The sequence below is a fragment of the Thalassophryne amazonica genome, chromosome 5, assembly GCF_902500255.1.
Source record: "Thalassophryne amazonica chromosome 5, fThaAma1.1, whole genome shotgun sequence".
NCBI classification, from domain to species: Eukaryota; Metazoa; Chordata; class Actinopteri; order Batrachoidiformes; family Batrachoididae; genus Thalassophryne; species Thalassophryne amazonica.
In genome coordinates this window covers 48,429,062-48,447,901 of record NC_047107.1, presented here as the reverse complement: position 1 = coordinate 48,447,901, position 18,840 = coordinate 48,429,062, and the positions used below count along the sequence as shown (strand labels likewise).

General features: G+C 41.8%; 1 long non-coding RNA gene across 1 annotated transcript; it reads right to left on the bottom strand.

The window, feature by feature from the left end:
- Positions 1–7,209: 7,209 nt before the first annotated feature.
- Positions 7,210–9,258, bottom strand: LOC117510426. Its single transcript, XR_004560723.1, has 2 exons — positions 8,593–9,258; positions 7,210–7,312 (listed from the first exon to the last, which is right to left on the bottom strand). It is a non-coding gene; the product is annotated as an uncharacterized LOC117510426 (long non-coding RNA).
- Between the last annotated feature and the right edge of the window lie 9,582 nt (positions 9,259–18,840).

Sequence of the window (18,840 nt, the reverse complement as noted above, 5' to 3'; positions counted from 1 at the left end):
ATCCCGGTTCACACTGTTCAGGGGCAGATGGCAGACAGCGTGTGTGGCGTCGTGTGGGTGAGCGGTTTTCTGATGTCAATGTTGTGGATCGAGTGGCCCATGGTGGCGGTGGGGTTATGGTATGGGCAGGCGTCTGTTATAGACGAAGAACACAGGTGCATTTTATTGATGGCATTTTGAATGCACAGAGATACCGTGACGAGATCCTGAGGCCCATTGTTGTGCCATACATCCAAGAACATCACCTCAGGTTGCAGCAGGATAATGTACAGCCCCATGTTGCAAGGATCTGTACACAATTCTTGGCAGCTGAAAATGTCCCAGTTCTTGCATGGCCGGCATACTCACCGGACATGTCACCCATTGAGCATGTTTGGGATGCTCTGGACCGGCGTATACGACAGCGTGTAACAGTTCCTGCCAATATCCAGCAACTTCGCACAGCCATTGAAGAGGAGTGGACCAACATTCCACAGGCCACAATTGACAACCTGATCAACTCTATGCGAAGGAGATGTGTTGCACTGCATGAGGCAAATGGTGCCAGATACTGACTGGTATCCCCCCCAATAAAACAAAACTGCACCTTTCAGAGTGGCCTTTTATTGTGGACAGTCTAAGGCACACCTGTGCACTAATCATGGCGTCTAATCAGCATCTTGATATGGCACACCTGTGAGGTGGGATGGATTATCTCAGCAAAGGAGAAGTGCTCACTATCACAGATTGGACTGGTTGTGAATAATATTTGAGGGAAATGGTGATATTGTGTATGCGGAAAAAGTTTTAGATCTGAGTTCATCTCATACAAAATGGGAGCAAAACCAAAAGTGTTGCGTTTATATTTTGTTGAGTGTATACACACACACACACTGCTGTAAGCCATCTGAAGGCATGAAGAGCTGTTAAGAGGATGAAGTTAGAATGAAAAGCTGGACGTACATGAAGTCAGTGCACGGCATCACGGACTTCATCGTCAGAATTATTTTTGGACTCCTATTTAAGTTCATGCTGGATTGTTGATGTCAAAGCAGCAGTGATGCCACCAAACGTAAGTCCCTTTCTGTTATTATAAATGACAAGGATTTATTTTAGCCTTTATATAAACAAATAATGAATGTTTTTACATTCTTTCAATGGTACGAATATTTAATTCTGTGAAAACTGGAATGTACCATTCAACTCTGCTTTGCCTTGTTGAATGGAACATTCCAGCTTTCAGCTCATGAAATATTTGTACCATTGAAAGAATGTAAAACATCATTATTTGTATATTATATAACAGCTAAGTGGATCCTTATTTGATTGGTGCTTTGTATGTCACATGACATGGTTTAATTCATCCCATTTGTGTTGCATTGCGTTTAGAATGTAGTTTGGTTCCATACATTTGGTACCACTGCACTTGTGCGCACATACACCCCCCACCCACACACACACACACAAAGCAAATCCACTGCGCTGTCTGGAGGCTGTTAGCAGGAAGAAAGAATGAAAAGCTGGACTAATTTCTGACGTGATTTTTTTTTCGCTGCACTGAGGATGTACACAGGCGTTTTTTGGTAGTACATGTGTGCACATGCACCGACCCGGACAACAACACGATGATTTGATTGAGCTAACTGAGAATCCTAATTCTTGTAACACAAACACATGCACACACAAAAAAATCCACTCTGTAAACCATCTAGATGCATGAAGAACTGTTCAGATGAAAAGTTGAAGTGATTTTTGGCTGGACTGAGGAACTACACATTCTTTTTTTTAATTCCGAAGTCAGTGCACAGCATCACTGGACTACACAGCACTACTACAATTTGGACTTCAGCAGCAGTGGAACAACAAAATGTAAGTCCCTTTTTCTGTTGTTTACAATATCAAATGACAAGGATCTATTTTCACTTCACCTCATTGAATGGTTTGTTCCAGCTTTCATCTCATGAAATATTCGTACCACTGAACTCAAACATTCATTATTTGTATATTAGACAATGAGTACAAATACAGAATATTGCCCAATATTGCCCAACGTTGCAATATCACATTTCTGTAAAAACTTACAAAAACATCAAATTTCTGAAAACACTTCATTTTCTGCTCCAAAGGCATCCTACAACGACATCTTAACAGTTGATTTGTGTGTTTTTATTAGGGTTTTACAGAATTAAACTGTTTTAAACCTGGAGCTCCAGACTGTCAATCAGTGATCATTAAGGAGAACAGAGCCTGAAGTTGGTAGAAGCAAACTCCCACATTTGACATTTAAGAGTGACAGTTATTAAAGCAAGTTAACTTTAGTTTGAAAAGCATTTAACATGTATCTTACCTGCATGTGTGGCAGAGCAGCAGGAAACATTAATGAGGGAGAACAAGAAACGCGCTGTGGATGCGCTGAAACGTAATCTGTGACACTTTTTCTCTGGCCCAGCCACAAACAAACTGGTTATAGACATCCAAGGTTTTATAGTTTTTCAAGTCCTCTGAGAGGACCAGGTGAAAGTAATAAATAATTCATGATGTTTATGTACATCACACCAGGCAGATGAGGGATTTCACACGATGTTCATCACCAATTAACTGCATCTCATAGCGTGATCTTGCTTCACTGAGAGCGCAGGGACAAAGGTCTCATCAAGTTCACCTGCCCGGAGTGCACCTTTTACATTCCTCAACAACCAAAAAACATTGACTTGACGTTTTTCCCACCATGATGTCTGTAGCAGTATGCTTGAATGTTAATGAAAAATTGTATGGAATGTTGCATTTTTATAGCGTTCTGCAAACTGCCTCAGAACACTGAAAAGTCTGCTGTTTCTCCAGCTTTGCTCCCAAACACAGCTATCATTTGTGTGAAGCACATTACAATCAAGACATTAAATATAGCTTTACAGAAGCTATTTTTATTGTTGTAATATTGAGTGACAAAAATGTGCGCACAGTGTGTACAGGATTATGGCTGACAGCGGAAATGTTCTCTATGAAATATTGTCTTATTGTTCATATTGTCACATCTGGGACAAGCTTAAGGGACTTTGTCCACCTTTCTTTGGGCAAGTTACGGACATTTGTTGTAGTGTTAGCCATAGATTCAGTCATGGATGCTTAGGAGAAAAAAAACAAAGACAGCAATGTGATTCATCTATAATATTCAAGACGGCAAAAGTTACCCCGAACGCTGTAGGTGTTTGGAAAACTCGGGGGGGGGGGGGGGGGGGGATGCATTCGCGAGTGCACAAATTAGCCATAATTGGATGCTTAAATTAACCAGGAAGGAGTTTCATAAAGAAGGTCATATTTATAACAAAGTAGATATCAATACCTTCAAAATGGAATCAGTTTGAAGAGTTTTATTTACTGCCCACATGAGCTTTTCTTCTAATAAAATTCAACCACAAAATGTTTTTCTCAGATTTCAGAGGTTTCTCCCACAATAAATGTTAACCACAGATATGCCAAATTTACATATTTCATAGCCAGTATAGCTGGCATTAAGGAGCCAAGAAATGGAAAGGCTTCTTTGAGTGTAATGCTACGCTTCAGTGTCTCAAACATGGATGCTCTCAATAGTCAATGTAATATTTTCCATAGTTTGAGCATACATAAACTTCACAGTTTAGTGTAAATGTCTGTTAGACTATAGACCAAGTCTGGGTGTCCATCACAACTGCCACAGAAAAGTTCAGGCCTCTAAGTCCATTATTTGCTGAGATATTCTACCTTGAACATGGCTCCAGAAATGACGGCCATAATTTTTGCCTAAAAACGGCAGACCCCATGCACACTAAATTGGCCATATCTCAGAAACTACTTGGCCTACAGGCCTCAAACTTCAGATTTGTTGTTCTGACTATTCTGGGAATATTTGATTAAAATTTAAAGAAAATCTGAGAAAAAGTGCGTGAGGCCCCTCAAATATTCATTGAATTGACATGGAATGACCCCAATGTAACAGCGGTCTATTGACACGGTTCACTCAAATGTCCATTTCCACTGCAGGCAACTATCTGGAATTTTGACATGTTGTGATTTCAATCCACTTTTGAATCAAGTAATCCTATTACACAAGTCACTGTCAAAGCAACAGTGTGTTCTCTAACCTCACAACAGCACATGTACAGAGAAGAGTGAATATTTAACCAGAGTGTATTTTCAGTTTATCTGTTCAACAGGAGGCCTGCATGGAGTGAATACAGCTCCAACAACAAGGGTATGTGGTCAAAGCTTGAATTGCAACAGGAGGAAATGGCAGTTTGAAGGAGCCTGTGCAATCACTGCCACAGACTGAGGGTACAAGCATGTGCGTAAGCAACTCCTGATACAAGAATGACTCAGTCTGCAAAATAACAAACTGATCTTAATAACAACCTCATTACTAGTTAGTATTTACCTTTCTGGAGTTGTCAAACGTATGCACATGCACTCACACTAATGACAGAGAAAGGCAGAATCAGATCCACAACAAATGTAGCAGCTACTCCCAGAGCACTGACACAAGAAAATTAAATCCAGGCTACAGTCACTCTTGACTGTAGGGTTGAGTACTTAATCACTTTGAAATAATGACTTAAAAATTTTCTTACAAGTCCAAAGGTCTGAATTAAAACATTTTTTTAATTTACATTTTACACACCACACAAAATAAAACCACTCTCACGTCCCTCTCCAAAACCCATATTTTAGTTGTTAAAAATACATTAAATCACCTGACTATTATTACTTATTATCATTTGAAAGAAAAAAAAGTCATTAAAATGTCTTCAAAAGTGGACATTTATACAAGCTTTTGGGGGGGGGAGAGCTTAATTCCTCTGTGCCCCTACAGTCTCTCTAAACAGGAGGAAGATAAAAAATGTATGTTTTTGTGGAACTCACTACCTGACTGGCCTGTAAGAAGGGAATATCACACATGCCATCCATGAGAAACAGATCTGTTGCATATTTTAAGTGAACAGGAGGTACAGTTGTATGAAAAAGTTTGATGATTTCCATGATTTTCCTTTATAAATCATTGGTTGTTTGGATCAGCAATTTCAGTTAAATATATCATATAGCAGACAAACACACTGATATTTGAGAAGTTAAATGAAGTTTGCAGGATTTACAGAAAGTGTGCAATAATTCTTTAAACAAAATTAGGCAGGTGCATAAATTTGGGCATCCCAACAGAAAAAATACATCAATATTTAGTAGATCCTCCTATTTCAGAAATAACAGCCTCTAAACGCTTCCTATAGCTTCTAATGACAGTCTGGATTCTGGTTGAAGGTATTTTGGACCATTCTTCTTGACAAAACATCTCAGGTTTGTTGGTTTCTGAGCATGGACAGCCCACTTAAAAATCACACCACAGATTTTCAATAATATTCAGATCTGGAGACTGAGATGGCCATTCCAGAACATTGTACTTGTTCCTTTGCATGAATGCCTTAGTAGATTTTGAGCAGTATTTAGGGTCGTTGTCTTGTTGAAAGATCCAGCCCCAGCGCAACTTCAACTTTGTCACTGATTCATCAACAATGTTCTCAAGAATCTGCTGATATTGACTGGAATCCATGTGACCCTCAACTTTAACAAGATCCCCAGTACCTGCACTGGCCACACAGCCACAAAGCATGATGGAACCACCTCCAAATGTTACTGTAGTTAGCAAGTGTTTTCTTGGAATGCTGTGTTCTTTTGCAGCCATGCATACTGCCCCTTGTTATGTCCAAATAACTCAATTTTAGTTTCATCAGTCCACAGCACCTTATTCCAAAATGAAGCTGGCTTGTCCAAATGTGCTTTAGAATACCTCAAGTGACTCAGTTTGTGGCGTGTACACAGAAAAGGCTTCCTCTGCATTACAGCATCATACAGCATCTCCTTGTGCAAAGTGCGCTGTATAGTTGAATGATGCCCAGAGCTACTATCTGCAGCAAGATCATGTTGTAGATCTTTGGAGCAGGTCTGTGGGTTGACTATGACTGTTCCCACCATCCTTCACTTCAGCTTATCTGAGATTTTTCTTGGCCTGCCACTTCGGGCCTTAACTAGTACTGTGCCTGCAGTCTTCCATTTCCTCACTATGTTCCTCAGTGGAAACTGACAGCTGAAATCTCTGAGATAGCTTTTTGTATCCTTCCCCTAAACCATGATGTTGAATAATCGTTGTTTTCAGGTCATCTGAGAGTTGTTTAGAAGGTCCCATGTTGCCACTCATTAGAAGAGATGCAAAGAGAGGAAACATTTTGCAAATGGCCACCTTAAATCCCTTTCTCGTGATTGGATTCACCTGTGTAAGGAGGTCAAGGGTCAATGAGCTTACCAATCCAATTTTGTGTTCCAATAATTAGTGCTAAATGTATTGAAATCAATAAAATGATAAGGGCACCGAAATTTATGTGACCTGCCGAATTTTGTTTAAATAATTATTGTACACTTTCTGTAAATACTAGAAACCTCATTTCACTTCCCAAATATCAGTGTGTTCTTCTGCTATATATTTAACTGAAATTTCTAATCCAGACAACCAATGATTTATAAAACAAAATCATGAATATTATCAGAGGTGCCCTATGTTTTTAAACCTTTCACCGGAGCAGCAGTGAGGGCTGCCTGTTATCGCCAAAGCAGAGCTACACTGAACATGTACTATTTCATAGAGAAAAGCTTTCCAGGTGAACTGATGGTGGTATTTCTGTGGAATATTTTGTTCACAGGTTTGTCCCGGCATCCTGATCAAATAAATGTGCCTGCATGAAGCAGAGATCAATGAAACGCTGTGTTTGTAAAAACATCAAAAAATGTCACTGAACAATGAGGAAAATGATGAATTATTCCTGCCCCGCCTGGCAAACATCATACAAATATTTTTGCCCAAGCCTTTACATTTGGTAACTCATTCAAACCCTAGTGCTACCACTACAGCACCGTGTGTGCACTCCAACCTGTCACAGGAGTAATGTCACTCTTGTGCTCTGGTACAAAACTTTTGCACCAACTGATTTCGTGTGAATCAGCATTTGGTAGTATCAACATAATTTGGCCTGTACCCTAAAAATTATAGAGTTGGTGCCCAACCTCACTTGTGTGCTTGTCTGCAAAATGCTGAAAATATTTTAAGCTCATTCTGCTTTTCTGGTGTCAGGTAGTTGTGGGATGATGTTTCTTCCTCTTAGTGTGATAAATAAACACTTACTGTGATGACAGCCTTGCTGAGGCACAGAGAGCCCCTGCAGCCATACTCCCGCTCATCCTCCGACTTGTAATAGCTCAGTGTGTTGTTTTTTAACACAACCCATCGGTCCTGCCATCCGTGTATGTAGTTCGTCCACTGTGAACACACAGCAGATACATTGGCAACAGTTAGACAAGTTGTACTGTGGAATTAGCAGCAGGTCAGACTTTCAGAATCAGGGTTACGAAGACTTTGGTTTGCTGCAGCCTTCAGCACAAATTCCGCACAGAGCACCAACAACTGGAAACAGCCAGAAGAAGGAATCATTTAAGGACAAACAAGACAAGAAAGCACACAGTGTGCACACTTCCACCAACAAGCAGACGTTTTAAAGCTGCAACATATGCATCGCCTTTTGTGGTATAATGCTGGCTTGCGAAACATCAGCTAGATAAAATGAAAAGCAACAGGTAAAAGAAAACCTCAGGAATCAGATATGAGTGGGAGTCAAAATCAACCCTCGCCACATTGAAAAAGAAAAACCAAAGACATATATGGATACAGTGGAGCTGTAGTTAGCAAGAAGAACCTGACTTCCAGTCCACTAGGTCCTTTCTTGCAGACTTTGCATGTTCTCCCAGTTATATCAAAACATGCACATTAGGCTTTTTCTCTTTGTAGAATTGACACTTGTCTAAAAGATGTGCCAAATCAATATACAGGTCATAAAAATCAAAGTTATAGAACAGTCTGGACTGAGTGGAAGTGAGATAAATGAACTGCTGTAGCAACTCAAACGGAAGCAGCCAGAAAAGAGAGTTAAATAAATAAAATAATGAATTAATGTGATGAGACAACCTTTGTCCTCCTCTAGAAGGTGACAGGCATCATAACAAGATAGTAACTCCCCGCATCTCAGCTGATTTCTTAAACAACTCTCGCCTTACATTACTCAAGCAAAGTTTGGAGTTAACTGCACATAGAGAGCGTACATGTGTAGTTGTAGTGCTCTGTACAGTATTTACAGACAATGCAAGTAATTTGTTGTGTGGGTGATATTTTACATCGCTGCAAAATCATCTGTCCTGTCTGCAGGTGGACATGTGCAAAGTGAAGTCTGCAAAACTGCATGATGACAAAATGAGTGGTTGATTAGTCAGTATTGTCAGATTATTCTAGGAACAAATTAATTTTAGTTTAAAAAAATGCTGCTTCTGTGTTATGTGTTTGCTCTTTTTCCAATGTTATAGCTATATAAATTCTGAATTTTCAAACTAAAATGAATAAACGATTGAAGGAGTTTGATTTGGCGCTGTAAAGTTTCTGTAGGTATTCCGTGGAGAAAACCCTTAAACACTAATGTGTCAACAGATTAATCCTGCACACACTGTGTGAACTCTAATGTCAATAAATTCTTATTATCATCAAACGCTTACCTTACTTAAAACACCTCCCAGCTCCTCAGGCTGTCCGGACTCTGGATCCACATCCTCATCCGAACCGGACGATGAACTCTTTTCTGACATTTAAACCCAAATGAGATCTTGTCACACAAACAATCTTATTTACGGCTGTACGGATTAGTTTAAACACGTCACAGCCCCGACGACAGTTTATTTAACTTAATGTCACCGAGTCTAATTAATTAGGCATCAACCAAACATTAGACCCAATCTTTTTAAAAGTATTTATTTAAAAAAAGGCTTCAGTCGAGTCAGCTGTCTTCTTGTAATCGAGATGACAGCTGTCGGTCACGCAGCCTTTAATTTGAAACTGGCGTCGAATATCAACGAGCCCTGCTAGTTAGCGTTAGCGCTAAATCGTCGCAAAATAGCTAGCCAGCGTTAATCACCAACTTGTGACTGAGCGCGTTAGCTGACTTAGCTGCAGCTGAACAGCTCGTCAACGGAGCGCTTGATAAAGGCGGCCTTCATGTCGGTGTTGCACCTCAGCTCCTAGCCCAAAACATCGAGGAAAACCGTGTGTACTGTTGTTCCAGTTTCGCAGTTTAGTTTAACACCACAGCCAAGAAGTGACTCTCGTTGGTCTTCATTCAGGTCGGAGGGGGAGGAGCCGCTGCCACGCTCCACTGTGTACCAAACGGCTCCAATGACGTCAAGCACAACAAAAACACACCGGAGCCACTTCCGGTTATCTTCAAACTAAAAGAAATCCTCCGCCACCGCTGCTAAGTGCGTACACGGTTGCGAACTCTCGCGAGGCACGTCGTTACAAATGGACAAAATTGTTGTTATCCCTATATTTTATGTACACCTTTGAATATATGTTCGGAAATAAATACAAAGTAATTTTGTTTTATAAAAAAGTTTCTTTAAATGTCCAATGTTATTTGGCAAGAATAACAGAATAAAATGCTTTCATAAAGTTAAACAAAAAATCCTGACATAAAATGTTCGCTGGACACAGTAAATCATCCCTTTCACAGCCACTTTTCTTTTGACAAGACAGGGGATGGATACATGAACATTTCCAAGTCAATGACTATGTCTTAGACTTCATTTACATCAAGCTTTAAGAAATACAAACAGTATTCGCCCTATTGAGGTTTCAAATCCCGCAAAATCTCGCAAAATTTCAGAGTTCGCCACTCTGCGGGATGTCAGAACTAGTGTGCCTTAATTGAGGGAGTGGCGTCAACTCAGAACATGGCGCCATTTTGGTTCCAACTGCGCTGAACGAACCTTTAATATTTTCAACATGTTTTAAAATCATTTAACCACATACCGCAACATATCCAGGTACAGGTGCTATAAAAATAAATATAAAAATAGTTAAGCCAACAAGTTTACATAAATTTACAATTTATTATGATTTATTTAATTAATTTAAAGCCTGATTTATGCAGCTGCAGCTCTGTAACTCTGTGCCATGCAATGACGTGTGTGACAGTTTTAAAGTTCTCCATCTCTGGATTATGCTTTATTCTGGACTAATTTGACCCTCAACAAGATTTTATTTCTACAATCATTACATCCAAATCAAAGGTAAGCTGTACATTTTCCTTTTACCGACTTCGTTCTATAAATGTGTGGACTTTTCTGATCCATTTTTAATCAGCGTGCACACTGCAGTTACTATCAGAATATGATGGCAGACGAAGGAGTAAAAGCAAAAAAGTGTCAAATCACAGCCTTTTTTTGTGTGTGTGTCTGATTTAGGTCCCAGTCTGAGCATGGTTTGAAAAAAAATTAATAGTCTGGCTTTTAATCACAGAAATGACTTTGGTCCCACTTTGCTCAAATCGGCGAGTGTCAGAGAACTGAACTTTAATTTATGCCGCTGTTACTTTGCACATCCAGACTGCTCTGGGTTCTTAATGGAAATACATTGCGATCGGATGGGACATTTTATCCGATGTGAGCGAAAATCAGTTGTACAAAATCCGTTATATATGGTGTTTACTACATGGAAAACAATACAAAAACTTTGGGACTTTTTTGTCTGGTGACTGAGAATATCTGGTTTATACAATGACGATTTAGGTGTTTTACTGTTCATGGGAGTGAACAATCAATTTACCTCTCAAAGCTTTGATGATGAAGTCGCTTCCATCCAACACGGCTGACTTTATTTTCCCAAATTTTTCTTCTGTTCCAATCTGAAGGGAATCTGTTATGTGTCGGACGCAGCTCGGAGAACCGACCAGCGTTTGAAGGACCCAGTATGAAATAAGCAGAGCATGGTACAAAGGCTAACTGAATTTAATACATAACAGTGATACAAAAAATAACAAAAGAAAGTGCGGTCTGGCGTGGTGCGCTCCCAGCAGCGCTAACGGTCCGGAGCCAGAAGCTGTTCAGACCCAAGGACCCCGCCGACACCCCCCAGGTGGCCGCAACAAACCGAGTCTGTGAAAGAAGGAACCATTATGTGAGTCCACACTCTACACACAGAGAGAACACTTAAAGGTGTACAAACAGCAAACACTTCCTGGCTTGATTACTAATCAGCTTCCCAACCTGCAGGCATGGAACATCCAGTTCACAAAACTCCACTGCAGTGGAAGCCGATACATGACTAACATACAGCTCAATATAAAAAGGTGTGAGGGACACCACATTTACTGACTGTATAAATGTTAGTCACAAAATCTAACGTACCTCAGGAAGTGTGCTGGCGAGCGTGAGACCTCACCCCCTCCTCTTTCACAGACCGTGCATCAAACCCTGGACGTTCTCTGCATCCACTGATGATGAGATGGCTCCCGAGACGACGATCTCACCCGTCTGGTTACAAGGTCGAGTCTCTGGCAAATACACACTGTATACTCCAGTCTTAAATGCCACCATGTTCCAATCCATATAGATGGACCTCAGCTGTGAGTCCTGACGAGCCGCAGGTGATCAGGGTGAGGTCCTGATAACCTCAGCAACACAGCCACTCAGTCCCAAATGCAAGCCACCTGGAAGGAAAAACAAAAGACAAACAAAAAGGCAGCCAGGCCCCCCAGCCATACAACAGTACCCCACCCTCACGGGAAGCCTCCCGGCGACCACACAAACCTGGCCCAGGAGAAACACCCCCCTCCAGGGACCATGGCTGGAAACCGCATCTGCATTCGTCTTCCAACAGAATGGTTGATGTCCTCTCCTCTGGCTGCATCCTTGCCTTTGTTTCAGTCAGTCACTTAGCACAGGTGTGGCCAGGAGTTCTTAAACCTGTGCGGTCAGCCTTTATCCAACCATGTGCGGTCATTAGTCATAAAACAAAAAAAGACAAACACAAACAACCAAACCACCCCCCCCCCCCTCCCCAGGGGACCGTCCTATCAAACCCCAGGATGAGGAGAAAAGAAAAACCCCAAACTTAAGCTTACAAATAAAAGCGCTAAAACACCCCCCCCCCCCCCCAAACGACATGAAGGGACCAACACCCCCCAGAGGACTTCCCGCCAGCTCCAGGAGTAATAACCACAGCCGAGGTCCCTCTGGGGTCCAACGTCACCCACGGGGACTCCCAGCGCCTCCCAGAGGACCACTCGTCAACCCCAGGAGACGCCTCCCCTCACGACCAACGGACCCAGCCCCGGCCGTCTATGGCTAGATGGACCCACAGCCCTTTCCCCCCCAGAGGACACCACAGTCAAACCCTGAGGGCGGAAACTGGGGGGAAACCCCCACCCCCCAGGTGCAGAGGTTACCTGGGAAACGCCCAGCATAACCACACTGCACCACTCCAGCAACGCCGACACTACGGCTCACACGGCTGGAGCCAGAGGAGAAGAGAGGGAACAAAAAGAAAATACCCCAAACCCCCCCCTCCCCTCCCGGGTGCAGAGGTTACCTGGGAAACGCCCAGCACAACCTAACTGCACCACTCCAGCAACGCCGACACTACGGCTCACACGGCTGGAGTCAGAGGAGAAGAGAGGGCATAACAAAAAACAAAACAAAAAAAAGAAAGAAAAAACAACCCAAATACCCCCCCCCCCCCCATGACCCCCCAGGGGACCGTCCCATCAAACCCTGGGAGGTGAAACTGAAAAAAAAAAATAAAAAGAAAGACTAACAGACTGACATAAGGTTGCTCGGGTCCTTTTTTTTTTTTTTTCTTTTTTTTTTTGGCAGAACTGCAGGGTCACGACCCCAGACACTAAATAGTGAAAAACAAAAAATAAAATCCCACACAAAAACCAACTCAAAAAACACCCACACAAAATGAACTAACAAAACAAATAAGTGATTTATACCGTCAAGCTCCAACAAATGGAACACACCTGTTCCAACTTAAGAGCTTGACGGTAATGTGACTCAGTCACCAAAAGAGGGAGCCAAAGTGCTAAAAATGAAAAACCCCCTTTGGTAACTGAGAAAACAAACTCATGCTGCCTTTCTGTGAGCAGCACACAACCAAAAATGTGATTCAACTAAATAACACCGGAGCTGACACAACAGACGCAGTAGCTGTCATTACCCGGGGAAACGGGGCTACGACTGTAACACAGGAAGCACCGCGACCCGTGCCACAGAGCTCCGCCGTGCGCGTTCACCCATTACAGACTCACTCCTGCAGCTCCCGTTCAAACCTCTTATCCGGTCGAAGTGCGACGCGAAGCCGTCGCCAGTCACACTCCACCACGACCCACGGATAAGGCACACACAGGAACACGGCTGCAAGAGAGCACGAATCAGTATTCAGTAATGGGTCTCAAACACGCACCATCCGGGCGGACAGCACCCGCAACTGATCCGGATAACTTCTGAACGTCTGCTGCCGCCTTCCCGGCGCGTTACCGTCTCTGCTACCGCTGGGTCCGTGATGTTTGGCCAGAGTCTACTGTTATGTGTCGGACGCAGCTCGGAGAACCGACCAGCGTTTGAAGGACCCAGTATGAAATAAGCAGAGCACGGTACAAAGGCTAACTGAATTTAATACATAACAGTGATACAAAAAATAACAAAAGAAAGTGCGGTCTGGCGTGGTGCGCTCCCAGCAGCACTAACGGTCCGGAGCCAGAAGCTGTTCGGACCCAAGGACCCCGCCGACACCCCCCAGGTGGCCGCAACAAACCGAGTCTGTGAAAGAAGGAACCATTATGTGAGTCCACACTCTACACACAGAGAGAACACTTAAAGGTGTACAAACAGCAAACACTTCCTGGCTTGATTACTAATCAGCTTCCCAACCTGCAGGCATGGAACATCCAGTTCACAAAACTCCACTGCAGTGGAAGCCGATACATGACTAACATACAGCTCAATATAAAAAGGTGTGAGGGACACCACATTTACTGACTGTATAAATGTTAGTCACAAAATCTAACGTACCTCAGGAAGTGTGCTGACGAGCGTGAGACCTCACCCCCTCCTCTTTCACAGACCGTGTATCAAACCCTGGACGTTCTCTGCATCCACTGATGATGAGATGGCTCCCGAGATGACAATCTCACCCGTCTGGTCACAAGGTCGAGTCTCTGGCAAATACACACTGTATACGCCAGTCTTAAATGCCACCATGTTCCAATCCATATAGATGCACCTCAGCTGTGAGTCCTGACGAGCCGCAGGTGATCAGGGTGAGGTCCTGATAACCTCAGCAACACAGCCACTCAGTCCCAAATGCAAGCCACCTGGAAGGAAAAACAAAAGACAGAAACAAAAAGACAGCCAGGTCCCCCAGCCATACAACAGGAATCTGTACATCTTGAAGCCCTTGCTGTGTCTATTTGTGCATCCAAATGCACAACAACCCACCATTTTCAGCGAATACATAAATAAAATAGCTGGATTTCCATGCAGACATTAACAGCGAACACTATTTTGGAACCAAGATGGCACCATGAGTCACGTGACTGTTTTTTCCAACTTGTCATGTCACCACTCTCTCAATTAAGGCACTCTAGTCAGAACCATTGAGAACTTCGTTCAACCTATTGAGATTTCCCATAATCCCCTGCGCACCAGAATCACTGCAGTCTGAACAAACTAAAGAAACTACATAACAATTGAAAATGAACATTATACTACCAAAATGTAATTTTTTATGCCTTTCATCATGTTAATAAAAGACTGCATGCATGAGACCCTGAAAACTTGCTAAAACAAATATTCCAAATATGCCGTATCTGCTCCATTCAACCATGCCATGCTAAAATACGAAATGGGCAAAATGGAGTGAAATGCAGCGAAATGGGGACTGATAATCACGAAATGGAGGTAAAATGTAACGAAATGGAGCACAGTGAACCAGACTGACTCCAAATAATTACTTTTAATTGTTTAGCTTTTGTTTTTTTTTGTGAGTAGTTGGGGCAGGTGCGCCATCTGGCGTTCGAGAGATGAAACTTCAATCAATGGGTCAGTCTGCTCCATTTCGTAAGTTTTACCCCCATTTCGTGTGTAGCCTTTGTTCCTTTGGTCCCAGCTCTCTGCAGGTCATTCATCAGGTCCCTCCGTGTAGTTCTGGGATTTTTGTTCACCATTTTCATGATCATTTTGACCCCACGGGATGACATCTTGCGTGGAGCCCCAGATCGAGGGAGATTATCAATGGTCTTGTATGTCTTCCATTTTCTTACAATTGCTCCCACAGTTGATTTATTCACACCAACCTGCTTGCCGATTGTAGACGAGTTCCAACAGATGTCATTAATACAGGTAACAGGTGGAGGACAGAAGAGCTTGTTAAAGAAGTTACAGGTCTGTGAGACCCAGAACTCTCGCTTGTTTGTAGGTGACCAAATACTTATTTTCCACCATAATTTACAAATAAATTCTTCAAAAATGCTACAATGTGATTTCCTGGATTTTTTTCTCATTTTGTCTCTCATAGTTGAAGTGTACCTATGATGAAAATTACAGACCTCTCTCATCTTTCTATGTAGGCTAAATACTTTTTGGCCCCACTGTAAACTCAAATCAAAGAATTACCCAACTTAATTTACTTATAATAATAATAATAATAATATTAATATTAATAATAATAATAAAGATGAATATGACACGAACCAAGTAGTGAACAGTTTTAATACATTTTTTTGCTAATGTTGAGCCAGATTTAGCAGCTGACATTCCACACACTACATGGGTAAACCAGCAATTAATTGAGAGAAATCCATATGCAATGTTTCTTATTAGTCAGCACATGTAAAAGTAAAAAGTCAACTGATCATAATGATGTACATGACCTTAGTAAAGCAGATAATTACAGAAATTACTAAACCATTAGCACATATATTTAATAAATGGTTTCAAACAGGAATTGTTCCAAATGGTATGAAAGTGGCAAAGGTGATACCTTTATTTAAATCTGGTGATGAACATGTTTTTACTACAGCATGCCACCACCATGTTTCACTGTAGGGATGGTGCCTGGTTTCCTCCAAACATGATGCCTGGCATTCACGCTAGAGTTCAGTCTTTGTCTTATCAAACCAGAGAATCCTGTTTCTCCTGTGAGAGTCCTTCGGATGCCTTTTGGCAAACTCCAGCCGGGCTGCCATTTGTCTTTTACTAAGGAGTGTCTTCCGTCTGGCCACTCTACCATACAGGCCTGATTGGTGGATTGGTCCACAGATGGTTGTCCTTCTGGAAGGTTCTCCTCTCTCTAACAGTGACCATCGGGTTCTTGGTCACCTCCCTGACTAAGGCCCTTCTCCCCTGATCACTCAGTTTAGACGGGCAACTAGCTCTAGGAAGAGTCCTTGTGGATCTGAACTTCTTCCATTTACAGATGATGGAGGCCACTGTGCTCATCGAGACCTTCAAAGTAGCAGAAATGTTTCTGTACTTTCCCCAGATTTGTGCCTTAAGACAGTTCTGTCTTAGAGGTCTACAGACAATTCATTTGACTTCATGCTTGGTAGGTGCTTGGACATGCACTGTCATCTATGGGACCTTACATGTAGACAGGTCAGCAGTGAAAGTAAGAATAGATTCTTGCAGGCACTACTACTCAAAAAAACAAAAAAATCTTGCACGCATTAAAGATATTAAAGACTGCTCTTTTCTGATTTTGAGATTCTTAAATTCTGTGCATCTCTTTGAGTGTATGACGTTAGACCCATAACAGAATTTATGGCAAAATATTTATTTTCAGGTAAAGTGTAAATATATATATATATATATATATATATATATATATATATATATATATATATATATATATATATATATATATATATATATATATTTGGAAATAACATCAGAACAAGAACAACAGAACAACTTTAACAACATTAAACAATGCAACAATCTTCTTTTTTTCTGAAAATAACAGAGAAAGGGGAAATGCACTGCCACCTGCTGGTGGTACAGAGTAATGCTAGTGTAGGCTTTTTAATTGCTTCTAGGGTCCTGCTGATGCTTTTTATTTGACAAACACAAACAGAGAAAACACTATAAGGTACTATGCCTCAGTAATAAGGTATAACACTTGTACTATGCACAAAGAAGGATGATAATCATCTAGCATGTTTCTCAAATCCTTGATATTAAATCTAACTTCTTTTTGACCATCAGCGCACTAAAATCAGTCTTGTATAAAGTACCTCAAAGTGATAGTTGAGTGAAAGTACAAGTATCTTACCATAAAATTACTTTGGTAAAAGTGAAAGTCTTAAAGTATCTGACATTTCCTGTACTTAAGTATCAAAAGTAAATTTCTCATATAAAATGTACTTTAAGTAAATCTATTGAGTAAAAGTGAGCGGATAGAATTGCATGCCCCGTCCTGTTCAGTGTCTGTAGTGGGTGTGTGTCTTGCTAGTCACCTTGGTCCGTTCTCCTCCTGCCTGCTGTCTGTGAAACCAAATCTTACCCTTCTCGCCCTTACCAAAAAAATAGTACTGATAAGTATATAAAAAGTAAACTAGAAGTATACTTCAAACATACTTGCATATACTACTTTTTGGTAAGGGCGGTCCTTCGTCTACTTATATGTAACAGTTGTTTCTGTGATATATCTCTGCATGTTACACTCCTGATTGAGTCATTTTCAGTGGTTATGTATCTTGGTTGTGTTTCTTGTGTCTTTTGGTTTATGTGTTTATTTCTATATTGAAAGGTTTTCAGTTATCTTTGTGTTTTCATTTTCTACTGTGGTGTAATTCAGTCATGTGTTTTCTGTCACCTGTGAATGTATCTCTTTGCTGCCCTCTTGTGTTTCCTTCCTTGCATGCTCTTGTCACTTATTTTTATTTATTTAACCAGTTTCGTCCCATTGAGATCGAGACATCTTTTACAAGGGAGATCTGGACAATTCTAAAGTTTCCAGTTCACCTAATGCTGCGTTCACACATAACGGCAACAAGTCATGAATGCCACAAAGTATACATTCTTGGCCGCTGATCACGAATGTGATGATTCGGGGCAGAGGCGTCAGGTGTCCTCAGGAACTGCTGCAACCTGTTACCACGCGTTACAGTTAATGGCACGTATCGCTGACGAATTATCACGAACCACTGCACATGGTCAGTAATAATGTTCTGCGCTGTTGCGCGCAATAGCAACAGCGCATCGTTCTGTCATGTTGTGAATCAGGCGAATTGTCTCCACACACACCCCCATTTTCATGCCGTCAGCTGCTGAACAGTTCACATCACTCCAGACTGCTCCTCAACATCCAGTTGAATCCACAGCAGAAGAACTTTGTGATTGCATGCTTAGTTGGGCCCTGTGCGATGGAGTGGCACAGAAGGGAGGAGGAGGACATGGAGAGAGCCAGATATCTGGCTGCACGCGGCTCTCCTCTGTCTCAGACTTGCTCTCCCGAATATCAGGCACAACAGCAGGTGGAACACCTGCAGGAGCGCGCTGAGGAGCATTGGAACGAGACTTAGCTGATTTGGCGTCACTGTCCTTCAGCATACTGCAGCAATGAAAACTGAACGTGGTGCAGCAGGGTTTCATTGTGCACACGTAAGAGAAGTGATTCGTAGTGGTGCGCAGTGAAATGTGACACCGCGTTACAATTTGTGTCAAAACTTGACAGTTTCCGTGTCAATTCGTAACAACACGTGACAGTATGGGCTCTAAGAACCATCACAGGAACCACTATGAATGCTGTCACACTCTATTAAGGATCACCACTAATCAAGACAGATCAAAACGCTCAGTTGTGAACTCCACGACATGAGGCGAAATGAGAGTGGTGCGTAACATTCATTGAAGATTTTTTTGACAACCAAAAACATGCTCCGTGAATATCACGCACCTACACGCACT